The sequence below is a fragment of the Leptonychotes weddellii genome, chromosome 7 (assembly GCF_054177405.1).
Source record: "Leptonychotes weddellii isolate Sample4059 chromosome 7, ASM5417740v2, whole genome shotgun sequence".
Taxonomy (NCBI): domain Eukaryota; kingdom Metazoa; phylum Chordata; class Mammalia; order Carnivora; family Phocidae; genus Leptonychotes; species Leptonychotes weddellii.
Window position 1 is genome coordinate 89,128,831 of NC_138375.1, and position 9,207 is coordinate 89,138,037.

At 44.9% G+C, this 9,207-nt stretch overlaps 1 long non-coding RNA gene across 1 annotated transcript in view; it reads left to right on the plus strand.

Annotated features, from left to right (window-relative positions):
• The window catches only part of LOC145722676 (uncharacterized), a 23,114-nt gene extending 15,073 nt beyond the window's left edge, over positions 1-8,041 (plus strand). Inside the window, exon 3 of the long non-coding RNA XR_014147121.1 lies at positions 5,210-8,041. This is a non-coding gene — a long non-coding RNA (uncharacterized LOC145722676). The remainder of the gene's footprint in view (positions 1-5,209) is intronic.
• Positions 8,042-9,207: the final 1,166 nt, after the last annotated feature.

The following is a 9,207-nucleotide window of genomic DNA, read 5'->3' on the forward strand; positions in this document are numbered from 1 at the left end:
TCATAGGGGAAGAGAGGAAAAAATGAAACAAGACAAAACCAGAGAGGGAGACAAACCATTGGAGACCCTTATTCTCAGGAAATAAATTGAGGGTTGCTGGAGGGGAGGGGGTGGGGGGATGGGGTGGCTGGGTGATGGACATTGGGGAGGGTATGTTGTGGTGAGCACTGTGTGTTGTGTAAGACTGATGAATCACAGACCTGTACCCCTGAAATGATACATTATATGTTAATAATAAAATAAAATCTGGGGGGAAAGCAGGAAGGTGAATTTTTCCTTTCTGGGGACTCCATCCAAATTGAACTGTTTAGTTGCCCACTAGACGAAGAGAAAAAGGCAGTGGAATGAGAGAGCCGTGGCTGTTGAAAAAGGATCGACTGACTCACCAGATCACACCAGTGACCTTCCGTCAGGGGACTGACTCACTGTTGCTTAGTAGCATGCACTCTGCATTCTCTCCCTTGCTTATCCAAGTGTTGCACATGGAGATAAAGCTCTTCTGCTCAATTTCAGACCCTGCTGCAAATTATCCTCTGTCCTTGGAGCTCAATCACATGGTTAAAAAGAACATGCAAATGGAATTGATAATTATCAAAATCATCAGAATGCAAAGGATTATGATAATGAATGTCCTCTTATGTATAAACTGGTACAAGGATTAGCAAATGAGTGCATCAGGCTATCAACAATATTATAAGAACATCAGATAATCTCACACCTTGTCTCACCCTTCCTTCATGACTCACCTTGCTCTCCTCAATTATGAGGCTCAAGAACCCTCTTGATCATTTGGCTGATACTAAAGGTACACATACTTTGTGGCAAAACTTCAGGTCTGGGATCATTTTCTGATATGCATAATACTGAGTAGGATGTCAACTGCAGCAACTTATTAAAGGTTGAATTTTCCTGTTCCAAGAAAACAAAATTAAATTGAATGAAGGTGTGAACAAAGGACTGGCTAAGAATTGTGAGTGCAGCACACCTAGAGTTTCTCCTACATTGTCAAGTGCTTTTCTATCGCTAACAATACACCTGTCCATTCTACTCCGCAGGGCAGGCTGATCTCTTTCCCAAGCTGGTAGGAGAGTATTATGTTGCTATTCGTGTGTAGTTAAGTATATATAAATCATTTGCAACTGGAGATAGCTCATCCATCTCTCTTACAGCTTAACTTGTCACTTCGCTATAAAACATGCACAGATAGGCCTTTCTTTATGCAATGGGTATACGCTTGGCAAAAGCTACTTGACAGTTGGATTGTTTCCTCACTGAATTGCATTATAATTTAGAATTCAATGATTCTTTTTTGATTGACAATAATTTGCTTTAAAAATTTTTAACTTTAGGGCGCCTGGGTGGCTCAGTTGGTTAAGCGACTGCCTTCGGCTCAGGTCATGATCCCGGAGTCCTGGGATCGAGTCCCGCATCGGGCTCCCGGCTCAGCGGGGAGCCTGCTTCTCCCTCTGACCCTCCCCACTCTCATGTGCTCTCTCTCTCTCTCATTCTCTCTGTCTCAAATAAATAAATAAAATCTTTAAAAAAAAATTTTTAACTTTAAAAATTTTCTAACGGGGCACCTGGGTGGTACAGTCACTGGAGTGTCCGACTCATGGTTTTGGCTCTGGTTGTGATCTTGGGGTGGTGAGATCAAGCCCCACCCATGTGGGGGCTCCCCACTGAGTGTGGAGTCTGCTTAAGATTCTCTCTTTCTCTCTCTGGTTCTCCCCACCTCTGTCTCTCTCTCTCTCTCTCAAATAAATAAATCTTTTTATTTTTTTTTTAATTTTTAAAATTGTTTTAAAGATTTTATTTATTTGACAAAGAAAGAGACAGCGAGAGAGGGAACACAAGCAGGGGGAGTGGGAGAGGGAGAAGCAGGCCTCCCACTGAGCAGGGAGCCTGATGCAGGGCTCGATCCCAGGACCCTGAGATCGTGACCTGAGCTAAAGGCAGATGCTTAACTGACTGAGCCACCCAGGCGCCCCTAAAATAAATAAATCTTTTTTTTTTTTTAAGATTTTATTTATTTGACAGAGAGAGACACAGCGAGAGAGGGAACACAAGCAGCGGGAGTGGGAGAGGGAGAAGCAGGCTTCCCGTGGAGCAGGGAGCCCGATGCGGGGCTCGATCCCAGGACCCCGGGATCATGACCCGAGCCAAAGGCAGACGCCCAACGACTGAGCCACCCAGGCGCCCCAATAAATAAATCTTTTTAACCAATTTTCTAACAAACTATTCATTATGGTCTGATCACATATGTATATGTAGTTTTCTCAGGAAAGGACACAAAAAATGTAAAATATGGTCCCAGTCCTCCAATAGCCTAAAATCTAATTATGGGAAGCAAGACATTAGAGACTTTAAAAAGTTGAATAACAAGGTAGGAAAGTAATGGTTAAGTGCAGACAGTACTTTGGAAAGAAGGGATTAGAGTAATCTGAAAGAAATAGGTCTCCAGCTGAACCTGAATGGCAGAGAATATTTAAATTAAAGGGAATGGAGGGGTGCCTGGCTGGCTTAGTCAATACAGCATGTGACTCTTGATCTCGGAGTTGTGATTTTGAGCCCCATGTTGGGTGTAAAGATTACTTAAAAATAAAAAATCTTAAATAAATAAAAGAGAATGGAGAGGGCATTTTAGGCAGTGAGTTAAGCTGGGAACACATGTGAAGTCACTACTTAACCTGATTTATATGGAGGATGGAGGACTTTTTGGCAAACAGAAATACCTTATAATGTATGCAGTCATTTACCCCATATATTAGTTTTCTATTGCCGCTAAAACAAATTACCACAAACTTAATGGCCTAAAACAACACAAATGGTATCTTCTCACTTATATGTGGAATCTAAAAACCACCACCACAACAACCCAAGCTCATAAATACAGAGAACAGATTGGTGGTTGCCAGAGATGGGGGTGGGGAGTGGGTGAAATGGGTAAAGGGGTCAAAGGATATAAACTTCCAGTTATAAAATAAGTAAGTCATGGGGCACCTGGGTGGCTCAGTCAGTCGGCTCAGGTCATGATCCTGGGGGTCCTGTGCTCAGTGGGGAGTCTGCTTCTTTCTCTTCTGCTGCCCCTCCCTCTGGCTCATGCTCTCTTGCACCCACGTTCTCTCTCTCTCTCAAATGAATGAATAAAATCTTAAAATAAAGCAAAATGAAATAAGTCATGGGAATGGTGAAATTCATATTTGCAAGTTGCTAAGAGAGTAAATCTTAGAAATTCTTATCACAAAAAAGTCTGTAACTATGTATGGTGACAGATGTTAACTAGACTTATTGTGGTAATCATTTCACAACACATACAAATATCAAATCATTATATTGTACAATTGAAACTAACATAATGTTGTACATCAATTATACCTCATTTTAGAAAATGTACTATCTTATAGTTCTGTAGGTTAGAAGTCCAACATGTGTCTCACCGACTAAAGGTGTCAACAGGGCTGTGTTCCTCTCTGGAGACTCAAGGAAACAATCTATTTCCTTGCCTTTCTCAGCTTCTAGAGGCCTGCCCCATCCCTTCGCTTGTGGCCCTCTTCCTCCATCTGGAAAGCCAGCAACATCGCAAGATTGCATTCTTCCAAGTTTACATCTCCCTCTCTCCACAACCAGGAAAACATCTCCATTTTTAAGGACTCATTGATTACACTGGGCTCATCTGGACAAACCGGGATACTCTGTCATCCCAAGGTCCTTAACCTTAACTACATCTGCAAATTTCTTTTGCCATGCAAGTTACCCAATTTTCTCTAACCCCTTTCTTTCCATTCTCATTCCCATGGTTTTAGTCAGGGTCATATACCCTCACTTGGGATTATAGCAAAACCTGCTAATTGCTCTCCTCTACTTCAATCCATCCTTATGCATCAGTTTCAGACAAATCATCTTGAAGCACTACTAAAAAACAAAATTCATCTAAGTCAATTTTAAAGAGCTTGTTGGCTTTATTCAGTGATTCATGAATTGGGCAGCACCCAATCTAGCAGACAGAAAGGAGCTCCTAGGAGCTATACAAAATGAAAGAATTTATAGGCAGAAGGGAGGGGGGACAAGCAAGAAAGTGAGTTGATTATTTCAAGGGTCCGTTCCTTTAGGGGATAGGAGGGAGTCTACCAGGCAGATATGACTAGTACTGATCAAGTGATTCCTAACTGACTGGTTTAAGATTCCATTTTTGGAAAAGCCAAAACTAATTTTTGCAGCTATTCATATATATTCCGGATACACATAAAACATTTCTGAAAGGATACCCAAAAAACTGTCATTGGACTGAGAAATGGAACACAGTAGTGGCAGAGGAGGGCGGTATAAAATGTTCTAGAAGGATATACTAGAAACTAATAAAAGTGATTAGCTATAGGGAGGAAGGGTAAGAATTCAGTCAAAAGGGGGATGAGAATCAGAAACATACCATTAAAAAAAACCATACTGTATATGTCTTTATATATTCAAACTTTTTGAACTATATGAATATATTCCCTATTAAAAAATAAACGAGCGGCACCTGGGTGGCTCAGTCAGTTAGGCATCTGCCTTCAGTTTGGGTGATGATCCCCGGGTCCTGGGATCAAGCCCTGTGTCAGACTCCCTGCTCGGCGGGAAGCCTCCTTCTCCCTCTGCCTCTGCTGCTCCCTCTGCCTGTGCTCTCTCGCTCTCTCCGTCAAATAAATAAATAAAATCTTTATAATAAATAAATAAATAAATAAATGAAAAATTTAAAGAAAACAGGGAGGTGGATTAATGTTTATGCCAGTTGGCGCTATGGTGCAATGTTAGAGGTTTTGTTTTTGTCATTTTTTGACATGACTTTCTTTTCTTTTTCCTTTTTATTATTATTATTTTTAAAGTAGCCTCCATGCCCAACATGGGACTTGAACTCATGATCCTGAGAGACGGCTCTACTGACTGAGCCAGCCAGGCGCCCCAAGATGAATTTATTTCAAGAGTTCATTCAAATTCAAGATTCAAATGGTAAAAAAGAGCACATGGAAAAACACTTCCTTCCCACCTTAGCTACAGAGTTCCCCTTCCAATGTTTAAAAGATTCCTGAACATAAAGTTTTTAGATATGTAGGGTTTTAAAATGTATGTGCGGCTGTGCCTTCAAGGGGGATTATGCTCTAGTGGTTTTGGCAAGTCAGGACTTTCTTATTAAAAGGTATCTTTTATTAAACCGTCTTTTCTTATATTGCAGATGAGAGGCCGACCGCTGCGGACAACACGAATGTGATGATGTCGGTAATAGGCCAAGAGTGACCCCTCTGGCGGCCGGAGGAACACAGGCAGAAGAGGCTCAGATGCCGGCTCAGATGCGGGCCACCGTCCGGCTCCAGGAAGCTGGGGCCAGCCTTCGCCGGCTTCAGACTCCTTGTGGGGGTCGGCTGCACCGAGGGGCCACGAAAGCCACCGGGGGCTGCGGGCGGGCGTTCTCACGCCGCAGTACGACTCCCGAGCTCCGCGCTCCGCACGCGTCCAGCCACCGCCCAGGCCTAGCAGGGCTGTCAAAGGGATGCCGAGGCAAAGGATTGGCACAGGGCAACTGTTAAGTCAGTGCTTCTCACAGTGTGTGGTCCCTACCACCGGAGAACGTGTTAGAAATGCGAGCACTCGGCCCCGCCCAGACCGACAAAATCGGGAACTCTAGGGGGAAGGGGCGTTTTAACCAGCCCTTCAGGTCATTGTGAGGAGGGCGAAGTTTGAGAATCACCGGTTTAAATCTACATTTTCTCCACTTCCCTAATGATAACAATCACCTGGAGCGGGGAAAGAGAAGGTAGGAAGCTTGTGAAAAATGTACCCCCGGGGCCTACCTCAGACTTGCTAGATCAAAAGGGTCTGTAGAGGAACCTCAGAATGTACCTCTAGGGACCACTGAGCAACTAGTTTAAAGGATTCCGAGTACCAGATGCACGATGTTAGCAAAACAAACTCGGCTAATGGCTCCCTGAACATGTCAGATGTTTCTTTTTCTCCAAGTAAACATCTAGGCTGGCCTTACAGCTCAAACCAGACTCTTTCCGACTACCTAATAAGGAACAGCCTCTTCTGGGACATGCTTGTCATTTCCGACCCACAGCTGCGCTGTGCTCTACATCTTGGAATCCTAATTCGCCAGTCGTCCAAATAAGGAAACACAGATCCTTTGGCGGTTTTGCTGACACCACTCCCATAATAAATGCACGGGTGAGCCACCTAAGACCCACTCCCCACTGTTATCACAGCGAGGTCAGGAGACCTGAGAGGATGAACTTAAGGAGAGGTAAAGGTGGGATTTGGGAAGCCAGTGCCGCTTACTGCCCTGCGTGATGGCACACAGCTCCGAGGAGAGAAGCATGGGAAGGAAATGCTACACTCCCCTCCACTGAGTCATATCCTGTAGGCGGTGGACAGGCTGCATCACGCCTTAGTTCTAAAAGCAAGAGAACTTTCCCATGCTCAGCCCTCCATGCCAAACCCCCTCATCCCCTGCCCCGGGGTGGGGAGTAGGCAAGTGGAAGAGGAGCTGGGTGCATAATGTGCCCGTCTTAGGACCGGGTGAGCCCCACACTTTGAAAGCACTCTGAGAAGCTCCTTCCCAGAGCCTGGCTAGGAACCCAGGGGGAGAGAGCAATGAGGCCCGCAAGGGTCCAACTCCCACGGGCAGTGGCTGCAGGAGATGGCTTGCAGACGGTACCTTCAGGAAAATGAAGGACAGCCATAACTTAAAGAATAACTCCATACTTCCTGTTCATACTACATACTGTGAGATCATCAGTGTCTCCAGCTGTTTTCTCCCAAGCTCAGCTACGCTTCACAAGTCAGGCCGCAGCTCACTGCTCCGGAGTCTGGGAGCGGAGGTCACAGGTTCCAGGGACAAGACTTTCGTCTGTGAGCATCACGGTAGCAGGTGAAGAATCCACAACTGTTAAACACAGCCAGTGTTTTGGAATGGCCATTGCCACGGAGTGTTTCCTGTCCACCGCACCGCTGAGCACCACTCCGCAGCTGGAAGGCTGGCGGCCTGTTTATTCTCTGCACATTCTGTCACACCTAGTTCTAAGAGCACAGAGAAAAGGGACATGATGAGAAGGGCGGCACAGGGCAAGAGCGCAATTGGAGAGGTAGCCAGGGTAAGGTGACTTCGGGAGGGATACCAAGAGGACTCTCAGCCTCCACCTGCTGAGGTGAGCTGCTGTTCTGCTTTTGTTTTTCAACCTGGACTTAAGGTATCTTAGGCCATTTTTTTTTAAGTAGGCTCCAAGTCCAGCGTGGGGCCAACACGGGGGCCTAACTCATGACCCCGAGATCAAGATCCGAGCTGAGATCAAGAGCTAGGCACTTAACTGACTGAACCACCCAGGCGCCCCTTACGCCATTAAAAAAAAAAAAAAAATCCACATTCGTCGGCCATTTTGTCCCAGGAAGAAGAAAGCTCCCAAGCTGAATCTGCAGCGGTACCAATGCAGACAGCCCGGGAGATGCCTGGGAGATGCTCGCATTGGCACAGGAGATGCCTCACCTCATGGTCGTCCCACCGCAGATATCTCAGGCGCCATTACTGGTCAGAGAATCGGGGCCATTTGTGGTGCAATGCCTTTGTTGCCTCATTTTATGCGACTTGCCGAATTTTACCCACTAAGAGGACCCAAAATACAAAGAGGCATCTGAACAAAAAGAACAAAGAGTGGCTCCATCTAAAATGAATATGAACTCCATGAGAACAAGAATCTTTTTCACTTTTGTTTACACTATTGACTAAATGTTTGTGTCCCCCTACATTCATGTGTTGAAATCCTAACCCCCAAGGTGATGGTAGTGGGAGGTGGGGGAATTAGGTCATGAGGACAGAGCCCTCATGTTTGGCATTAGTGCCCTTATGAAAGAGACCCCAGGGAGCTAGCCCACCCCTTCCACCATGTGAGGTTATAATGAAAAGAAAGTCATCTATGAACGAGGAAGAGGACCTCATCAGACATGGAATCAGCCAGTGCTTGATCTTAAACTTTCCAGCCTCTGCAACAGTGAGAAATAAATTTCTGTTGCTTCTAAGCTATTTGGTTTATGGAATTTTTCTTCTCTCTTTTTTTTTAAGGTTTTTATTTATTTGACAGAGAGATAAGAGAGCACAAGTAGGCAGAGCGGCAGGCAGGAGAGGGAGAAGCAGGCTTCCCGCCTTGCAGGGAGCCCGACACAGGGCTCATTCCCAGGACCCTGGAACCATGACCTGAGCCGAAGGCAGTCACCCAACCAACTGAGCCACCCAGGCACCCCTATGGCATTTTTCTTACAGCAACCCAAATGAACTAAGACCTAATCCCAATGTCTAAAACAGTGTCCAGTACATAGTAAGTGCTTTATAGGTATTTATTGTATAGAAAAAGGTGATCCCTGGTCAGGAGTAGAAGCCAGCACTCTACAGGATCATTAACAAAGAGCTGTCATGAGCTTTGTCTTCCATGTTAATGCCTGTTGCATTTGTCATACCTAGGAGGACCAACAAATGCCTGTATCATTTATCCATTTATATGGGTTTCATGAAATTTCTTTGCATTACTCTCCATCAGTTGTGTCTTGTTTTGTCACTACATATATGTGTTTTACTTTATTGGCCTCTTGTCCTTCACACTTGCTTCAAGAGCAGTCCAGAATTGTAGATGAATATCAAAGAGCCCTGGGAAGTCATGGGCCCACCCCACAACCTTGGGAAACAGTGATAAGCCAAGGTAGGTGGTAGAGGCATGGAAGGAACATTAACCATCATGTAGTCCAAATTCCCTGTTATATAGACAGGGACACTCAGACCAGGAGAGAGAAACCATTGGAGCATCCCACTCGTTCAGCAACATTGTGGCCCACTAATATCACGGTGATTTATCATGACTTCTTTGGCTTTCCAGAGTCCTTGCTAAACAAAGTGTGCTATTTGGGGAAAGCTAATTGCTACTGGAGTCCCTTAAACTGTTGGCTTCCCATGCTCATTTTAGGGTGCAGGTTTTTAATGATAGGCTTTATGAATAAGCTTATCCAGTGAACTAGGAAGGGGACAAATTAATTCTAAAAGGGTGTGGAAAAGGTCTTAGTTCATTGTACAAGAAAAAAGAAACTTTAACAATCATTTTGGAGAGGCAGTGTACCATAGAGAGTAACGAGGCTGGAGCCAGACAGCCTGAGTTCAAATCCCAGCCTTGCCACCCACGAGCTTTGGAAAGTTAT